The sequence below is a fragment of the Arachis hypogaea genome, chromosome 17 (assembly GCF_003086295.3).
Source record: "Arachis hypogaea cultivar Tifrunner chromosome 17, arahy.Tifrunner.gnm2.J5K5, whole genome shotgun sequence".
Taxonomy (NCBI): domain Eukaryota; kingdom Viridiplantae; phylum Streptophyta; class Magnoliopsida; order Fabales; family Fabaceae; genus Arachis; species Arachis hypogaea.
This window is the reverse complement of record NC_092052.1, coordinates 116034384-116054537: the sequence shown is the minus strand read 5'-3', so window position 1 is coordinate 116054537 and position 20154 is coordinate 116034384. Positions and strand designations below refer to the sequence as shown.

General features: G+C 43.4%; 1 non-coding gene across 1 annotated transcript; it reads left to right on the top strand.

Annotated features, from left to right (window-relative positions):
* Positions 1–233: 233 nt before the first annotated feature.
* LOC112768387 (small nucleolar RNA R71) lies at positions 234–340 on the top strand. Its single transcript, XR_003185822.1, has one exon. It is a non-coding gene; the product is annotated as a small nucleolar RNA R71 (small nucleolar RNA).
* Positions 341–20154: the final 19814 nt, after the last annotated feature.

Sequence of the window (20154 nt, the reverse complement as noted above, 5' to 3'; positions counted from 1 at the left end):
TACTCTGAGCTAGAGCAGTGGTCTCTCTGCTAGAGGATACTTCTGCAACGGCTTTTGAATGGCCTTATTTCTGCCTGTGGTTCCTAGTAGATTCAGCTAAGTCGCTGATCAATTGCCATGCCTCATCAGTGGTTTTGTACTTCTTCATAGACCCATTGCTAACACTTTCCAATGTGGTCTTATCTTGGGGCCTCATGCCCTGTGTGATATAGCTGAGTAACACTATCTTGTCAATCCTGTGGTGGGGGCATGCTTCCAGAAGATTATTGAAGCGCTCCCAGTATTCAAAGAGAATCTCGTTGTCATCTTGAACAATCGTGGAAATATCTTTCCTCAGTTTATCAGTAACTTCAGATGGAAAGAATTTCTCCAAAAACTCTTTTCTGAGCGTATCCCAGTTGGATACATTTTCTAGGGGTTGAGTGTAGTACCACTCTCTTGCTTTTCCTTCAAGAGAAAACGGGAAATTTTTCAGCAGAATTGAAGTTTCATCAGCACCATCACGCCTGACAGTAGAACAGGCTGCCTGGAAATCTCTCAGTTGCTTGATAGGCTCTTTAGCAGGTAAGCCATGAAACTTGGGCATCAAATTGAGTAGTGCGGTCTTTATTTCAAAATCTGCAGCCACCGCTGGGTGATGCGCTTGAAACGGTTGCATTGTAAAATCAGGGGCTCCTTCCTCCTGGATAGTAACTCTTCTGGCTGCCGCCATGTTACCTGTACGTAAATCAACCGAATCAGTAGAACGGGGGCTGGTTTCTTCCTCAGATGGCGTTTCAAATCCGCCCTCAGAGAGGACAAACCGACGTCGAGCTCGCCTTATTCGTGAGATGGTTCTTTCAATCTCAGGATCGAATACGGGCAAGCGTGGATCAAGAAGTGAACGCGTCATCTAGCGAAAGAAATATGCAGCTCATAGTAGCAAAATAAAAAAATGCAAATAAATAAATTCTAATTAATAACTTTAGCACTCTATTGCAACTCTCCGGCAACGGCGCCAAAAATTGATGCGGGCAGAAATTGGCGAATTAAAAATTGTTAAAATATATACGTTGCAAGTATAGTTCTTAATTCGCCAGAAATCCGCCTATCAATTTAGAAAGATGTCACAGAAAATTGAAATTAAAATACTGGGAGTATGAATCCCAGGTCGTCTCCCAACGAGTTGCAGAAAAGTGTGCTATTTTATTAATCAGAGGTTTTCAAAAAGGGTTGAATTGAGCAAACAGGAAATTAAATTGGTGAATTTGAATAATGTAAATAAAAGCCTTGACTGGGAATTGATTAGTTGGAATCCCTATTATTGTTGGAATGCTCTCAGGATTAATTAACAATTAAAGGTTGTCCTGTTTAGTTATCCTTCACTAGGTGAAGGAAAGTCAAACAAGTTGGAATGCTACGTCCGTTCACAAGTTGCAATCCACTTAATTAAAAGGGATTGGTGTTAGTGATTAGGAGGCAATCCAACCATAAACCCAATTACAATTTTTCTTTCAAGCTTTCCAACTCAAGGGTTCCTTTCAATCAATTCCCCATCAAGTTAGGGAAGTACTCGCTCATTGTGGATGTAAAATTCATAGCATATAAAAAGGAATTAAAGGAAGACATTGTAAATGAAAATCAAAATAGTCAATTAAAAATAAAAGTGATCCTTGTATTAAATAATCCTAAAAATACTCCAATGGTAAAATTAACAAAGCACAGAACATGGAAGAGTGAAGCCAAGTAAAGAAAACGAACTAGAATGACGAAGTCTTGATGAGGTAATAACTCTTCTCCATGTTCCAATGCCAAAAAGTAAGAGAAAATTAAATCCAAAGAACTATGAATGTGTAGAGAGAAAAACCTAGAGGAGTAGTAAAACTAGATCTAAAACTAAAACTGTGTAGAATGAATGTTGTTTTTTTGGTTTCTGCATGTTCTCTGGCTCTAGTCTGCTGTTCTGGGCCAAGAACTGGGCCAGTGATTCTGCAAATTATGCAGATCGCGCACGCCACGCGATCGCGTCGCTCATGCGGACGCGTCATTCGCGTTTCGCTTCATCACGCGGACGCGTCGTCCACGCCTCTACGTCGCTCGTGCTTTTCCATTTTGCGCGGTCGCGTCATCCATGCGGTCGCGTCACTGTGATTTGATCTTCTCCGCGCGGTCGCGTTGTTTATGCGGCCGCGTCGCTTCTCGCTGGTCATCTCCTGAATTTCTTGTGTTCCTTCCATTTTTGCTAGCTTCCTTTCCAATCTCCAACTCATTCTTGCCCTATAAAACCTGAAACGCTTAACACACAGATCACGGCATCGAATAGAATAAAGGAGAAGTAAAATGCATAATTAAAAGTCTGTAGGAAGTAGTTTTCACTCATGTAATAATTTCAGGAAGGAAATATAAATGCATGCTATTTTAATGAATAAGTGGGTCAGGATCATGATAAAACCACACAATTAAACACAATATAAACCATAAAATAGTGGTTTATCAACCACCAACGAGTGCTTTGACTTAAAAAACATAATAGAAAAATTAATAAGGGAAGAAAAACTAAATCGGTATCTAGCCACCCGAGATGATAAACAAAGAAAAAGACGAAGAGATGAAGATGTCGGACGAGCTGAGCAATCACCTCGTACGCCAGAAAGACATGTCCATATGATACACGGAGGATTTGCAGGAGGTGGAATCTCCAAATCATCCCGCAAAAGATACCTCAAAGAAGTATATCATGTCGAAGGGAAGGAGGAAGCACCCGACATCCCTGCAATCACATTCACCAAAGAAGACGCATCCGGTATCATCTCAAGACACGACGATCCCATGGTCATCACCATCATACTGGCAAACGCCAATCTCAACCACACATTAATAGACCAAGGGAGTTCTGCCGACATCTTATTCAAAACTGCCTTCGACAAACTTGGCTTAGAAGAAAAGGAGCTTAGAGCATACCCGAACAACTTGTTCGGACTGGGAGATACCCCAGTACAACCACTGGGATACGTGTCACTACATACAACCTTCGGAAAAGGGAACCAATCCAGAACACTCAAGATAGACTACATTGTGGTCGACGTGAGTTCAGCCTACAATACCCTAATAGGTCGGACAACACTAAATCAACTCGGCGCAATAGTCTCGACTCCACATCTATGTATGAAATTCCCAACTACAGAAGGGATAACTACGATAAAAGCAGATCAAAAGATGGCACGCCGCTTGTTCCGAGGGTTACCTGAATTTGTAGGTCGATCTCGGTCGAGATCTTCTGTGCTGGTCGGAAACGAGGTGTCCGGTTGGTGAATGGCGACCGGAGCTGGTGCGTCCGACTTGCTGGACTGGTTGTGCTGCTAATCCTTTGCCACCGAAGGGTGGGGGATACCTGACAAACCCCATTTGTAGGATTTATCTTGTATTGATTTTTGGGGATTTTATCACCTTTTACCCATATTTATTCAAGAAATAGCATGGTTTTGTATATTCTCCTTTAATTGTGCTTGAATGTGAAAACATGCTTTTTAGGACTCAAAATAGCTAAATTTATTTCACCTTGATTCTATTAGATGCCTTGATATGTTTGTTAAGTGATTTAAGGTTTAGGAGGCAAAGATTGGATCAAGGGAATGAAGAAAGAAAGCATGAAAAGTTGGAGAACTCATGAAGAAATGAAAGAACCGGAAAGCTGTCAAGCCGACTTCTTTGCACTTAAACGACCATAACTTGAGCTACAGAGGTCCAATTGATGCGGTTCCAGTTGGGTTGGAAAGCTAACATCCGGGGCTTCGAAACGATATAAGATTTGCCTTAGTTGCATCGCGCATAGGGGCGCGCACGCGCACGGTACGCGGACGCGCCGATGGTGGCACATGACCCACTTAATGCAAACGTGGCCAGCGATTTTAGAAGCCTTGTGGGCCCAATCCAACTCATTTCTGATGCTATTTAAGCCAAGGATTGAAAGGGAATCAACATACTTTTACATACTTTTTCATACTTTTACTTACTTTTGACCATTAGTTTAGTTTTAGCTTAGTTTAGTAGTTAGAGTTAGTTTCTAGAGAGAGAAGCTCTCACTTCTCTCTAGAATTAGGATTAGGTTTAGTTCTTAGATCTAGATTTTAATTCATCTTCTTCTACTTCTATCTTCTCAATTCCTTGTTGTTACATTCATTCTTCTTCCATCCTTTTGTTGTAATTTCCTTTATGTTGTTCTTGCATTTTGTTGTAGATCTACTTTTGTTCCTTCCTTTCTCTTTCAATTCAATTCAAGGTAAATCATAATAATTGTGTTCATTTGATTTGTTGTTGTTTAATTCCTTGCAAATTGAGTAGTGTAGATTTACTTTTCTTGCAATTTTACTATGCTTTCCTTTTATGCCTTCCAAGTGTTTGATGAAATGCTTGGTTGGATTTTAGAGTAGAATTTTATGTTCTTGGCTTGGAAAGGTAACTTAGGAACTCTTGAGTTACTAATGTCCAAGTAATTGATGATTGGGATCCATTGACTCTAGTTCTCACTAATTGAATTAGTGGAGAGTTAGGACTTATGGACTAGGATTGACATAGCTCATTTGACTTTTCTTTACTACTAGTTAGAGGATGATTTAATGAGATTAATCCTTGCCAATTCTCATGTTGTGGTTAGTGATTAGGATAGAGATCCTTGACCACCAACCCTTGCCAAGACCTTTTTAGGCCTTAGTTTACTTTCTTGCCATTTATCTTTCATGTTTCTTATTAAAACCCCAAAAATAACTCACAACCAATAACAAAACACTTCATTACAATTCCTAGGGAGAACGACCCGAGGTTTGAATACTTCGGTTATTAATTTTAGGGGTTTGTTACTTGTGACAAACAATCTTTTGTATGAAAGGATTATTGTTTGGTTTAGGAACTATACTTGCAACGAGAATTCATTTGTGAAATTCTAAACCATCAAAAATCCAATCGTCAGTACCTGCAAGAGACTCCGATGCTTAAGTTAGCAAGGGTATTGAATAGGTTTTTCGTAGAATCAGAGTATGAGTTATACCTGGGTGCTCCAGTGTATTTATAATGGTGAGAAATGACCTTCTTAGATAAGATAAGTTAGTTATCTTATCTTATCTTATCTTATCTTTGGGCGAGGTCAGCTTATCTTCAACGGAACCGCCCTTCTCTCTGTAGGCTTGAGCCGCCTTTGGATTGGGCTGTGTTCCTTCTATTTGGGCCCTTATTGGGCCTCTGTAGCGTTTTGGCCGAGCTCTTTGTAAAGAGGTCAGTCATTGGCCGAGCTCTTTGAGAAGAGGTTGGATAGTCTGACCTGAAGAGGTCGGTCGGCTTGTCGCTAAACATCCCGGGTCGGACATCTTGACCCAGGGTATGAACAGTGCCCCTGCTTGAGTTCGATCTTTCCGTGAGATCGAGCTTCGATCTCTTTGGAAGTCGTGCTCAAGCATCTGTCTGGCTTGTTTCTTCATTGCTTTGCAATTCTGGCAGATTTTCTAGAGGTTTGGTACTTCACAGTCCGTCCTCTTTTGAGTGGTAGTGTGGGTTTTCTACCCTTGCCTTCTGGATCACGCCTTGCTTTTGTGTTGACAACCCTCTGCTTTGGCGAAGTTATCCTTGCGGCTTGATATCCGGGCTTTTAGTGACTTGTCCAATGACTTTTTAGTGTTCTTTATATTGAACCTTTTTAGTCTCGGATGACGTACGTAGCCCTGTTTGAGATTGTGCCTTCTTTGAGTGGAGTTGTATCCCTTTTAGCTAAGAACATTTGAGCCTTAAGTTGTTTCTCAACCTTTTGGCTTGTTCTTTTTTTGAGATCGTACTTGCGCCTCTTCTTAGCTGACGTCGACCTGTACGACTTTTCCCCTGCTTGAGTTTGGACCTTTTCGCGAGATTGTGCTTTCGGAGCTTCGATCTCTTTGAGGAAGTCGTGCTCAAGCATCCTGACTTTGGTCGATCTTGAGTAGTTTCTCCTTTGTGCGAGTCTGGTATTACCTTTTTTAGTTTCTTGAGAGGTCTTTTCAGCTTTCTTCCGACTTGTTTGTCTTCACTGTTCGGGTTTTTTAGTCATAATCCAACAACTTTTTAGGTATAGTTTGTTTGGACGACTTTTTAGCTCCGTCTTTGAGGCCGTGCTTTTCGCTTTTTAAGTAGTGTCTATTTTCAAGACTTCGTACCTTTCAGCGAAGCATTCTTGGCCTCCCTTTGGCCGTTTGTGAGATGTCTTTGTCCCCTTTGTGGATCTTTGTAGAGTGTCGGTACTTTGTTGTCTGACCTCTTTTGATCACTTCTGGTTTTGTCCACTTTCTGTTTGGTCGAGGTGGTCCTTGGGGCTAACTTCTCCGATGACTTTTTAGTGTTCTCGTAGAACACTTTTTAGTCATTCTGAACAATTTTGATAGCCTTGTCGTGGAGCCGTGGCTTTTTGGGCGGAGCTATGTCCGTTTTAGTGCACATTTTTCGTTGGTCCGACTTCTTCTTGTCGGTCCAAGCTGTAGCTTTCGTTGGTCCGACTTCTTCTTGTCGGTCCAAGCTGTAGCTTTTGTTGGTCCGACTTCTTCTTGTCGGTCCAAGCTGTAGCTTTTGTTGGTCCAACTTCTTCTCGTCGTCCTTTTCCAAGTTATTTTTGTAATCCTCTTTCTTGGACCTTGGTCAGGTCTCTTTCAGGGATTACTTTTATAACTTGTTTTTTTGTAGGAGACCGACTTCGTCGCGTCGATCTCTTCTAAGTTATTTTGTAATCCTCTTTCTTGGACCTTGTTCAGGTCCCTTTCAGGGATTACTTTTATAACTTGTTTGTAGGAAGTCGACTTCTTTGCGTCGTCCTCTTTCTAAGTTATTTTTGTAGTCCTCTTTTTTGGACCTTTGTCAGGTCTCTTTCAGGGACTACTTTTATAACTTTTTCATTTTGGGCTGACTTTGTCATGTCTGGCCCTTCTAAGTTAAAGTAATCCTCTTTAATAGGGTTGGCCAGACCTCTTTCCAGGGTTTACTTATAACTTGGGTTGACTTGGTCCGACTTCTTAACGTCGGCCAGTCTTTAAGTTATTATTTTAGCAATCCGTAAGACCTCGTCAGGTTCTTTTTTGGATCACTTTCGATAACTTCTTACATTATTCTATGTTCATCTTTGTCGATTTGTAGAAGGTGGTTGCTATCTTTAGATCGTCTTTTAGGTGAATCGCGTTTTCACCTTTATCGGACGATTGTCTTTATCGTGATCGTGCAGTGAAATTGTTTTTCACTTTCCGCCGATCTGTTGCTTTATAATCGGACGATGAATGCTTCAGATTAATGCGTCTTGGTATAGCAGTGAATTTTGTTTTCACTTTGTCGACCTTTGTCGAAATCAAACGATGAATTCGGTTTTCATCATGGTCGGGCAGTGAAGTTGGTTTTCACCTTGCCGACTTGTCGCTTTGTAATCGGACGATGAGTTTGGTTTTCATCTTGCCGACTTTGTTGTCATCGGGCGGTGAATTTGGTGTTTCACCTTGCCAATCTGCCGTAGTCGGGCGTCTTGGTAGGAAACTTTTTAGGGAATCTGCAATCTTTTAAATAATAAAATAAAGATAAGAGTGTGTACATGTTAGTACTTACCTTTCTAGGTCGGACAATCTTTTTGGATCTCGGCCTGGTGCCCTTTTTAGATTGCAAGCATGCCATGACCTTGGTAGCTCTTGCCCCTCGAGGTTGGACATTTTGTAGCAACCTTTCCCCAGTTCTTCTGAACAACTTGGTATGGTCCTTTCCAGTTGGCTGCTAGCTTCTCCTCTCCTGACCGACCTATTCTGATGTCATTTCGGATCAGGATGAGATCGTTGTTGCTGAATTACCTTCTGATTGTTATCTTGAGGCCATTTGACGTTTTAACGCCTCTTCCTTGATCCGAGCTCTTTCTCGGGTTTCTGGAAGTAGGTCGAGTTCTTCTTTTTGAAGTTGGGAGTTGGCCTCTTCACTGTAGTGGATCACTCTGGGTGATCCTTCTTCGATCTCTATTGGGATCATTGCCTCCATTCCGTAAATCAATCGGAAGGGTGATTCCCCCGTGGTGAAGTGTGGAGTTGTCCGATATGCCCATAGGACTTGTGGGAACTCTTCAGCCCAAGCTCCCTTTGTGTCGTTTTAACCCAGCTAGTATGACTTTGTTGGCGGCTTCTGCTTGTCCACTGGCTTGTGGGTGTTCTACGGATGTGAATTGGTGCTTTATTTTCAAGTCAGCCACCAACTTCTTGAAACCTGTGTCTGTGAATTGAGTGCCATTGTTTGTGGTGATGGAGTAAGAAACCCCAAACCTTGTAATAATGTTTCTGTACAAGAATTTCTGACTTCTTTGAGTAGTGGCATTAGCTAGGGGCTCTGCCTCAATCCATTTTGTGAAGTAATCCACCCCTACAATGAGGAACTTGACTTGTCCCGATCCTTGGGAAAATATTCCGAGGTGATCGAGTCCCCTCTTTGCGAACAGCCAAGGTGATGTTACACTGATAAGCTCCTCTGGTGGGGCAATGTGGAAGTTGGCATGCTTTTTGATGTAAAGCTTTGACTTTGTATTTGGGTTTTTGCTCTGTTGTTGCCTCCAAAGGGTGCCCCTGGACTTTTGTGTGAGTCCTGGGGTTTCCCTTTTACTGCCACGTCTGTCACTTGATATTTTGCTGTTATTGTCCAAGTTGTTTCCTTATTTGCCCGAGTTGTTTGGTAGTAATCCCATAGTCGACCTATGTCTTTGAGATGTCTACTAAGATCCCGGACAGCCTGTCTGATTAGCTAAATTCCATAGTTTTAATGCGTGTTACTGTGGCTGACCCTGAGTACATCCCTTATACCGCCTTCGAGATTGACTTGTTGTGGTCTTGTAATGTAGCCTGGATGAGGCTTCTGTTATTGCCCCCTGGTTTGGTGTTAGCTAGTTTTGAAAATGCATCAGCTCGGGTATTCTGCTCCCGAGGCATGTGTCAGACCTTATATCCCCGAATTGTCCGAGCTGTTTTCTATTTTTGTCCAGGGTCTCCCGAATAGTCCGAGATGTTCTCTGGTTTTGTCCAGGGTCCCCCGAATTATCCGAGCTGTCCTCTGTAAGATTCTTCCAGCTAAGTTTGTTTTCTGTAGGATGCCCTTTATGGGCTAGTTGGTCCGAACTCTGATAGTGTGAGCTTGAAAGTATGGGTGGAGTCGTCGAGAGGTGAGTATGAGGGTGTAGGTGAACCTTTTCTATCTGTTGATAGTTTAGTTCGGTCCCTTGTAGAGCTTTGCTGATGAAGTAGACAGGTTGTTGCCCACTTTCGTCTTCTCTAACTAGTGCTGAGGCTATTGCCTGACTTCCCACTGCGAGGTATAATGAGTTTTTCACTTTCTCGTGGTCTGGAAAGAACTGGTGGTTGCCCCAAGAATTTTGAAATCTCGAAAGGCTTGTTCGCACTCCGTTGTCCTTTTCAACTCGTCCGACCTCTTTGGAGTGAGGTGGACGTTCAACTCGTCCGACCTCTTTGGTGTGAGGTGGACCTTCAACTTGTCCGACCTCTTCGGTGTGAGGTGGACCTTCAACTTGTCCGACCTCTTCGGTGTGAGGTGGACCTTCAACTTGTCCGACCTCTTTGTTGTGAGGTGGACCTTGAACTTGCCCGACCTCTTTGTTGTGAGGTGGACCTTCAACTCGTCCGACCTCTTTGTCCTTGTTGCTTTTGATTGGGCGAGGTGGTGAGATCTTCTCAGTATTGCGTATTTCTCGTTATCCACAAGAGATAGGTTTCTCAGTGGGTTGGTCTTCTTTCTTCTTGGACTCTTTATCCTTGTCCCATAGTGGGTTAGGAGAATCTGGTTTTTGAGTTATCTCCCAATCGGGAGTTCTCCTCCATATTGATATAGTTTCTCTGACTGTTCCTGTACCTCGTTTAGAGATGTTGGGTGCTTCTTGGATATTGAGTGGCTAAAAGGTCCTCCTCGTAGGCCATTGATGAGACCCATGATATCTGCTTCTGTTGGCAGACTTTGTATGTCCAGGCACGTTTTGTTGAATCTTTCCATGTAGTTGTGAAGACTTTTCCGATCTCCTTGCTTGATTCCTAATAGACTGGGGTGTTCTTAGCTTTATCTTTTTTGGATGGAGAATAACGGATTGCATCTGAGGCCTCCGTGAGATACATCCTGCTTCTGAAATTGCTAAGATGATGGCTTGGATCTGATGTACCGTCGTACGGGGTCATGTTGGGAGCTTTGAAGTCCTTTGGGATTTTAGCTTTCATGATCTCTTTGGTGAATAGGTCTTGATCTTTGTGGGGGCTGTCTTCGTGACCGGATCGAGTTGTTTTGACCTTGAGATCTGCTTCGAGTTTTAGGAGCTTGTCCTTTAACTCGCGGCATCGCCTTACCTCTCTTTGTAGATCCTTGCCAACTTCTTGTTGATGCTGGCTTTCTTTTTCAAGTTGCTTTAGGCGATCTTGAAGCACTTCTATTACTCCCGGATGTGATGAGTTTTTGTCTCTGTTAGATTCCAGAGTATCTTTTGGTGTAGTGTCTGTATTTTTGTGCGGCGTTCTGTCCTCTAGATCTGAATCGTGGTCGTTGTCATGGTCGTCCGCCATGGTGATGGGATGACTTCTAGGTTCCTCGGCAACGGCGCCAATGTTCCGAGGGTTACCTGAATTTGTAGGTCGATCTCGGTCGAGATCTTCTGTGCTGGTCGGAACCGAGGTGTCCGGTTGGTGAATGGCGACCGGAGCTGGTGCGTCCGACTTGCTGGACTGGTTGTGCTGCTGATCCTTTGCCACCAAAGGGTGGGGGGTACCTGCAAAAGACTCCGATGCTTAAGTTAGCAAGGGTATTGAATAGGTTTTTCGTAGAATCAGAGTATGAGTTATACCTGGGTGCTCCAGTGTATTTATAATGGTAAGAAGTGACCTTCTTAGATAAGATAAGTTAGTTATCTTATCTTTGGGCGAGGTCAGCTTATCTTCAACGGAACCGCCCTTCTCTCTGTAGGCTTGAGCTGCCTTTGGATTGGGCTGTGTTCCTTCTATTTGGGCCCTTATTGGGCCTCTGTAGCGTTTTGGCCGAGCTCTTTGTGAAGAGGTCAGTCATTGGCCGAGCTCTTTGAGAAGAGGTCGGATAGTCTGACCTGAAGAGGTCGGTCGGCTTGTCGCTAAACATCCCGGGTCGGACATCTTGACCCAGGGTATGAACACCGCTGTTATAACGAAAGTCTAAACCTCAGAGGTAGAGGAGAAGAGTTCCATACAATTGAGCTTGGTGGAGTTCAGAGACGAGAAGAACTCCGTCCACAGCCCAAAAGAGAAGTAGAGAAAGTTCAGATCGGAGACATCTCGGACAAAACAACTAATATTGGCATGGTCCTGAAAGGAAATGCAAAAGAATTACTAGTACAGTTCTTACGAGATAATGTCGATCTTTTCGCATGGAAAGCTGCAGACATGCCAGGTATAGACCCCAAGCTAATGTGTCACAAGTTGGCGGTCTATCCAGGATCTCGGCCGGTACAGCAGAGACGAAGAAAACTTGGGCCAGAACGATCACAAGCTGTGGAAGAACAGGTACAAGCACTACTAGAGGCAAGATTCATAAGAGAAGTCAAGTACTCACTATGGCTAGCTAACGTTGTCTTGGTGAAAAAATCAAATGGAAAGTGGCGAATGTGCACCGACTATATAGATCTCAACAAAGCCTGCCCAAAAGATCCTTATCCACTCCCAAGTATCGACGCTCTAGTGGATGCCTCATCCGGATATAAATACCTCTCATTTATGGACGCATATTTCGGATATAATCAAATTCCCATGTACCCACCAGATCAAAAAAAGACCTCGTTTTTAACACCAAAAGCAAATTACTGCTACATAGTGATGCCTTTCGGTCTCAAGAATGCGGGAGCTACTTATCAAAGGCTGATGAATAAAGTCTTTTTAGATCATATCGGAAAGATCATAGAGGTCTACGTGGACGACATGTTAATAAAGACACAAAGTGAAGAGACATTATTGTCCGACCTGGCCCAAGTGTTCGACACTATAAGGAAGCATAACATGCGCCTCAATCCCGCAAAATGCACTTTTGCAGTAGAAGCAGGTAAGTTCTTGGGTTTCATGCTCACAAAGAGGAATTGAGGCAAATTTGGATAAATGCCAGGCCATACTCAACATGAAAAGCCCAACTTGTGTCAGAGAAGTACAACAACTCAACGGGAGGTTGGCAGCCTTGTCCAGGTTCCTAGCGGGATCAGCGATAAGATCCCTTCCTTTCTATGCCACTCTAAGGAAAGGAAAGAACTTCGAATGGACAATGGAATGCGAGCAAGCCTTCCAGGATTTCAAAAGTTTCCTGGGACGACCACCTATCCTAACTCGACCACGAAGGAAGAACCACTCGTATTGTACCTTGCGGTAGGAAGTCGGGCAGTAGCCTCAGCACTAGTTCGAGAGGACAACAAAGGGCAACAACCTGTATACTTCATTAGTAAAGCGCTGCAGGGATCCGAGCTGAACTACCAAAAAATAGAAAAGTTTGCCTATGCTCTCACACTGACATCTCGACGACTACGCCCGTACTTCAAGGCTCACACCATTAAGGTCCGGACCGACCAACCCATAAAATGGATACTGCAGAAAACAGATCTAGCAGGCAGAATTTTACAATGGGCAGTCGAGTTATCCGAGTTCGACCTCCAATATGAAGCTCGGACAGCCATTAAATCACAATACTTGGCCGACTTCATTGCAGAATTCACAGATACCCCAGAAACCCCACAGAATAGAATCTCTACGTAGACGGGTATTCAAATAAGACTAGAAGCGGCGCAGGTGTGATAATAGAAAGCAACCAAGGAACCCAAGTTGAGCTTTCCCTCAAATTTAGGTTCCCGGCCTCAAACAACCAGGCAGAATATGAAGCATTACTAGCTGGTTTGAAGCTGGCTAAGGAAGTTGGAGCTCAAAAACTCAACATCTTCAGCGACTCACAAGTAGTCACCTCACAGATAACAGGGAGTTACCAAGCCAAAGATCCCACCATGAAAAAGTATTTGAATATAACCAAGGAACAGCTCGGACAACTCGGGGAATATAAGATCTGCCACATACCCCGTGAACAAAATGCCCGAGCTGATGCACTCTCAAAGCTAGCCAGCACCAAACCAGGGGGCAACAATAGAAGCCTCATCCAGGAAATGCTACAGAACCCGTCAATTTCGGAAGCAGAAAAAATCCTAGCTATAACAAGTCAAGATCAAGGATGGATGACCCCCATAATTAATTACCTCAAAAAAGAAACACTCCTCACAAATGAGAAGGAAGCAAAGAGGTTAAAACGAGAGGCTCAGTACTACACCATCATAAACAACACCCTATACAAAAGAAGGATTTCAACACCATTGTTAAAATGTGTGCCGACCTCTAACACAAGGGAAGTTTTAGAGGAAGTACACAGCGGCATTTGTGGCAATCATCTCGGGGCACAAGCTCTCACTAAAAAGGTACTTCGGGCGGGATTTTACTGGCCAACTCTACAAAAGAAAGCTACAGAATTTGTAAAGAGATGTCCTCCATACCAGAAACATGCCAACTTTCACATCGCCCCGCCAGAAGAACTCATCAGCGTAACTTCGCCTTGGCCATTTGCAAAATGGGGACTCGATCTTCTTGGACCCTTTCCCCAGGGATCAGGACAATTTAAAGTCCTCATAGTCGGAGTAGACTATTTCACAAAGTGGATTGAGGCAGAGCCCCTAGCCAATGCCACTGCTCAAAGACGCTGGAAATTCCTATATAGGAACATTGTCATGAGGTTCGGGGTTCCATACTCCATCACCACAGACAATGGCACTCAATTCACAGATGCAGGCTTCAGGAAATTAGTAGCCGACTTGAACATAAAGCACCAGTTCACCTCCGTCGAACATCCTCAAGCCAATGGACAAGCCGAAGCTGCCAACAAAGTCATATTGGCTGGGTTGAAATGGAGACTGCAAGATGCGAAGGGAGCTTGGGCTGAAGAACTTCCACAGGTCCTATGGGCATATCGAACTACGCCACATTCCACCACAAATGAATCACCGTTCCGATTAGCGTACGGAGTGGAGGTAATAATCCCAGTAAAGGTCGAGGAAGGGTCGCCTAGAGTAGTCCACTACAATGAAAAAGCCAACTCCCAACTTCAAAGAGAAGAACTCGACCTACTTCCGGAAATCCAAGAAAGAGCTCGGATCAGGGAAGAAGCGCTAAAGCGCCGAATGGCTTCAAGATATAATCAAAAGGTAGTGCCAAGAGGTTTCACGGAGAATGATCTCATCCTAATCCGAAATGATATTGGAACAACTCGACCCGGAGAAGAAAAGTTGGCAGCAAACTGGAAAGGACCCTACCGAGTCATAGAAGTACTCGGGAAGGGCTACAACAGACTGTCCGAACTCGAAGGACGAGAGCTTCCCAGATCGTGGCATGCCTGCTACCTAAGAAGGTACTATAGCTAGAGAAGGTAAAAGATCTCATCATAGGATGCACTCTTTTTCCTGAAAAGGTTTTTTAATGAGGCACCAAGTTGAGATCCAGATATTATCCGACTTAAAAGGATGAAAAACCCTAACATGTATATATTTGTACTTTCTTTTTGAATAAAATATACTTTAGATATACTACAAATTCTCAAGATGCATTAATCTGAAGCATTCATCGTCCGATTATAAAGCAACAGATCGGCAGAAAGTGAAAAACAGATTCACTGTACGATCACGATAAAAGACCAATAAAGATGAAAACGCGATTCACTAAAGGTCGACCAAAGAAAAACAGAAACCACCTTCTACAAATCCGCAAAGATGAACACAGAATAATGCAAGAAGTTATCAAAAGTGATCCTAAAAAAGAACCTGACGAGGTCTTATGGATTGCTAAATAATAACTTAAAGATTGGCCGACGTTGAGAAGTCGGACCAAGTCAACCCAATTTATCAGCAAATCCCTGGAAAGAGGTCTGGCCAACCCTATAAAAGAGGAATTGCTATAACTTAGAAGAGATTGACATAAAGAAGTCGGTCTCCTACGAAAAACAAGTTATAAAAGTAATCCCTGAAAGAGACCTGATAAAGGTCCAAGAAAGAGGATTACAAAAAATAACTTAGAAGAGGACGACGTAAAGAAGTCGACCTCCTACAGACAAGTTATAAAAGTAATCCCTGAAAGAGACCTGACAAAGGTCCAAGAAAGAGGATTACAAAAAATAACTTAGAAGAGGATGACGTAAAGAAGTCGACCTCCTACAAACAAGTTATAAAAGTAATCCCTGAAAGAGACCTGACAAAGGTCCAAGAAAGAGGATTACAAAAAATAACTTAGAAGAGGACGACGTAAAGAAGTCGACCTCCTACAAACAAGTTATAAAAGTAATCCCTGAAAGAGACCTGACAAAGGTCCAAGAAAGAGGATTACAAAAAATAACTTAGAAGAAGACGACGTAAAGAAGTCGACCTCCTACAAACAAGTTATAAAAGTAATCCCTGAAAGAGACCTGACAAAGGTCCAAGAAAGAGGATTACAAAATAACTTAGAAGAGATCGACCTGACGAAGTCGGTCTCCTACAAAAAAACAAGTTATAAAAGTAGTCCCTGAAAGAGACCTGATAAGGGTCCAAGAAAGAGGATTACAAAAATAACTGGAAAGAGGACTAACGTGACGAAATCAGTTATGGAGTAATAAATACAAATAAAAGCGAGAAAACCGAAATACAAGTTGGACCTACAATATCCACGACCTCAAAGGATCCAAGCTACAAGCAATAAGTACAGAGCAATCCGAAGAGGCCGAGCAGCAAGGCTCTAACACTCTCCAAACCCAAAAAGGCGTCAAGACAAGTGCAAACAAGCATAATATATAATATTATAACAAGCTTCAGGGTCAGGCCCAAAAAGCTTGAAAGCTACTTGTTTTTTCAAATCAAAAGTTGCTAAACAAGCAACCAAAAGGAGTATCAACAGTCAGCATAAAAGACTACAAAATAAAGAGTTTTAAAAGCCCACAGGTCGGGCTATCTACACAAATATCCAAGAAAATTCAGCTAAGATCAGAAGACTTCTCGGCAGCATCAGTCTGAGGTGAAGGAGGACGAGCCTGGAGAGGCACTGCATCCACTGTACCGTCGTCCCTATTCAGAATTTGACAATCAGGATCCAATTCTGGACGAACGATCCCAGCGGGAGGAGCTATAGAAGTCGACACTTTAGCAGCAGGTACAGGGGGAGGCCCGACGTCATCATCATCCTGGTCGTCCAGAACAATCTTACCATCCCTTACAACGTTGTCCAAACTGAAGAGAGTAAGGTCAACCTCAGGAGCAAGAACTTGAACCTGCTCCTTTAAATTATCATAAGCAGCATTTACGCTGCCGACAAGATGACCTTGGAGCTCGGAGTAGTCAACTCGGGCTGACTCCAACTCCTCCCTCAGACGTATTACCTCCCGATAAGATGTGACGTAACTGTCCTTATGCCTCAATGCAGTGTCCTCGGCCAACCTCACAGAGGCTGCCAGGGCAAGAGAGCTAGCCTTCTCGTTCTCCAGCTCCTTCTCCAGTTTAGCTACTTTCACCTCAAGCTCCTCCTTCAAGCCCTTCATCCGATCAAACTCTTGTTTGGCCTCCTCTATGAAAGCTTTGGTGGCATGAAGAGGAAGATTTTGAGCAGTCCGATACAGGGCAGCCCCCATATGGGCCATCTTGATGCTACTCCGAGTTATGAAGTCCAAATGGCAAAGGAGAGAGGCGTCGTCAGTAGGGATGACACCATAAGGACCGATCTGTTGGTCAACAAACTCCACCGCATCAAAGTCAGAAGCGTCATGGTTGAAAGGCTCAATCATTTTTTTTTTGTGGGGAGGAGCACTAGAAGTAGTGACAGAAGTCTGTGGAGGGTCAGTCAGACGAACTCGAGGAATGAGGATCACCTTCTTCGGCCCAGGAGAACTCGGCACGGGCGGCTTCATTGGAACTTGAGAAGATCTCTCTCCCGCCACCTTGGCCGAAATATTTTGAGCAGCAGCAGCCTTTTTTGCCTTTTTGTAGGTCTTCATGGAATTATTATTTTTTGACATCTCTGAAAATACAGAATCAACCATAGTGATGAGTTACAATCCAGAAGAAGCAAAACTAAGAAACAAGTATAGAAACAAGTCGGACAGTACCCAAAGCAGTTTGAATCAAAGACGGGTCACTCAAAAACTTTTTTGTATCAAGATGGGGTGGTTTCCCCCATAAATCTTCAAGAATAACTACAAAAGCGCGTTCAACCTCGTCAAGCATCTCCCATGTATAGCGAGACACTCTCACATTCTTTTTCCATTCTAGAGGAAAGGCAGGCTCATCATTTTCATCAAGAAAAAAGGGGCGGGCCCCCTCAACAGCACGGACTCGGAAGAAATAATTCTTAAAATCTTTAAAAGACTCATCATACATGGCAAAAACTTTATGCCCCTGGGCCGACCTGAAAGAAACCCAGGAAGCTTTCTTTTTGGAAGACCCTCCGGGCTTGGCAGAAACAAAAAGATAGAGGAAAAGAGTCTGAGAAGGTGTTATGCCTAACTCTTGGCAAAGCAGCTGAAAAATCTTGATAAAACCCCAGGATTTCGGATGAAGCTGGGATGGGGCAATATTACAAGACCACAACAAATCGGTCTCGAAAGCAGTAAAAGGAAAGGTAATGTCCAACTGGCTGAAGAAATATTCATAGGCGTAGAAAAAGGGACGCTCCCCCTCGACCGAAGTAGGAAAATAAACCCTCTCGTCAGAGTCGGGCGCTACAAGCTCATAATCCCTCTCCCGGGCGCTGCTACCACAAATCCTATGACGTTTCCTCAGCTCTACACAAAAATCAGCGTCCACCACAGAGACACAGATCAAGACAAGGGAGTCCAGCCAATCAGACATCCCCTCGGGAACTTTAGAAGACATCTCTACAATGTTATTGCGAGAAGACATGAGGCCAACTAATCCTACAATAAGAAAAGAAGATAGGATTAATAAAAAACATCTCGGACGAAGGGCAAAATAACTCGACTAATATACAGAAGAGCAAACAAAGGAAAACCCCAAGACTCAAACCAAAGTCCTGGGGCATCCTTTGGAGGCAGTAACAAAGCAAGGTTTCAGGAAAAATCCACAGCTTACGTTCCGGCATCTCTCAAACAAGAAAAGATCTCAAATAACAGACATTTCGGAAATGGAAGTCAGAACACAAAAAGTCACTATCTTTTTACAGTCTATCAGCAAAAAGCATCAAACACGCCAAGCGGAAATCGTCAAAGGCGCAACCTTTTCTCAGAATCAAACAAAAAACCAAAACAAATATCGCAGCAAACAGGGAAAGCTATCAAACAGGGCAAAAAACCAAGGAGCAATCTTCGATTAAAGACGCAGTTTTTCTGGGTATCAGAAGCGACGGTAGAACAAGCAAAGTCGGCGAAAAGGTTCATACAAAGGACGAAGAAACTCTCAGAACACACATTACAACAGCAAGCAGGCGCGACAAAAAAGAAAGATCCAAACTTTCTCCAAGAAAAATCAAAACTTCACCACAAACTAAAGACAAAGCAACAAAGACGAGAAGAAATTGCAAATGGAACCAACCTGGGAAAAAGCAGAGCTTCAGAAGGGTTGAAGATGAAAAGACAGAATCGCCGGATCACTGAATGACGCCGCAAAAGCAAAATGTAGGCGAAAAACAGAAAGGGAGAAAGAAAAGAGAAGTTACAAGTAAAAATGGAGAAGAAAAACCGTTTCTATGCGTAAAATTCAAAATAAAAAGGGGAATGGGGCATTAAAAGCTAATAAATGAGGGTATTAAACCCTTGCGCCTTCCCAAGAATAGAGCGCTAATGTAAAGCGCGCGCTTTTAGAGGAAAACGTTCCACATTCAAAAAGGTTCTACAAAGAAAGGAGTCGACAAAATGCTCGAGTTCGGCTTCACTATAGAAAGTTCGAAGTCAAAGACTCAACCTCAAAACAGAAGACCGAGCTCAGCAGGGGCACTGTTCATACCCTGGGTCGAGCTATCCGAGCCGGGATGTTCAGTAATAAAGCGACCGACCTCTTCAGGTCAGGCTATCTGACCTCTTCTCAAAGAGGTCGGACGAATCGATAGGAAAGCCCAGTAAGGGGCCCAAATAAAGGAACACGACCCAAATCCAAAGGCAGTCCAAGCCTATAGAAATAAGGGCGGTTCCCTTAAAAGATAAGTTGACCTCAACTCAAAGATAAGATAAGATAAGATAACTAACTTATCTTATGTAAAAAGGTCACTCCACACCATTATAAATATACTGGAGCACCCAGGTATAACTCATACTCTGATTCTACTAAAAAACCTATTAATACCCATGCTAACTTAAGCATCAGAGTCTCTTGCGGGTACCCCCCACCCTCCGGTGACCAAGGATCAGCAGTGCAGCCAGTCCAACAAGTCGGACACGACAGCTCCGGCCACCACTCACCAGCCGGACACGTCAGCACCGACCAGTACAGAAGATCTCGCGCGAGATCGACCTCCAGTTTCAGGTAACCCTCAGAACAGTTACCAACACTCCCTCTCTTTCTTCCATAACTTCTCCTCAAACTCTTCAGTTTCTTCCCACTCTCTTTACTGCTTCTCTTCCCTCAAAAGCCTAAATATCACCAAATGAGGAAGAAAACCATTGCTAAAAGGCCTCCTCGTGAAAAAATCCTCAAGCCTCTCACAAAGCCCTCAACCCGCTCTCACGACCGAACTTTCACTCCATCTCCTTCTCCTCCTACTTCTCCTCCTCGGTGTGATCCCATGGCACGAACCAAAAATCCTTCTAGGGTTACTCCTTCCGCCAAGAAGACACCACAGACGAAAGAACCTCCATCCAAGCCAGGGTCATCGAAACCGAGTTCATCCAAGGGGAAGCGACCAGCCACACCTGAATCTCCACCTGAGTCCATACAACCAAAGTCTAGGTCTGTTCCATCACGTTCTCAAAGAGGTAAAACTCGAGTTCCTCTTAAGTCAGTTAAAGAACCAGACATTGGCCCTTTTGATCACAAAGCTCACTTTTTGACTTCTCATTCGAACTATAACCCTTATAGATTCAAATCTGCCATGAACAATGATTTTTATGAAGGGGTTATCCAGTATCGTACCCTATGTCCCTCTTTTCTCGCTG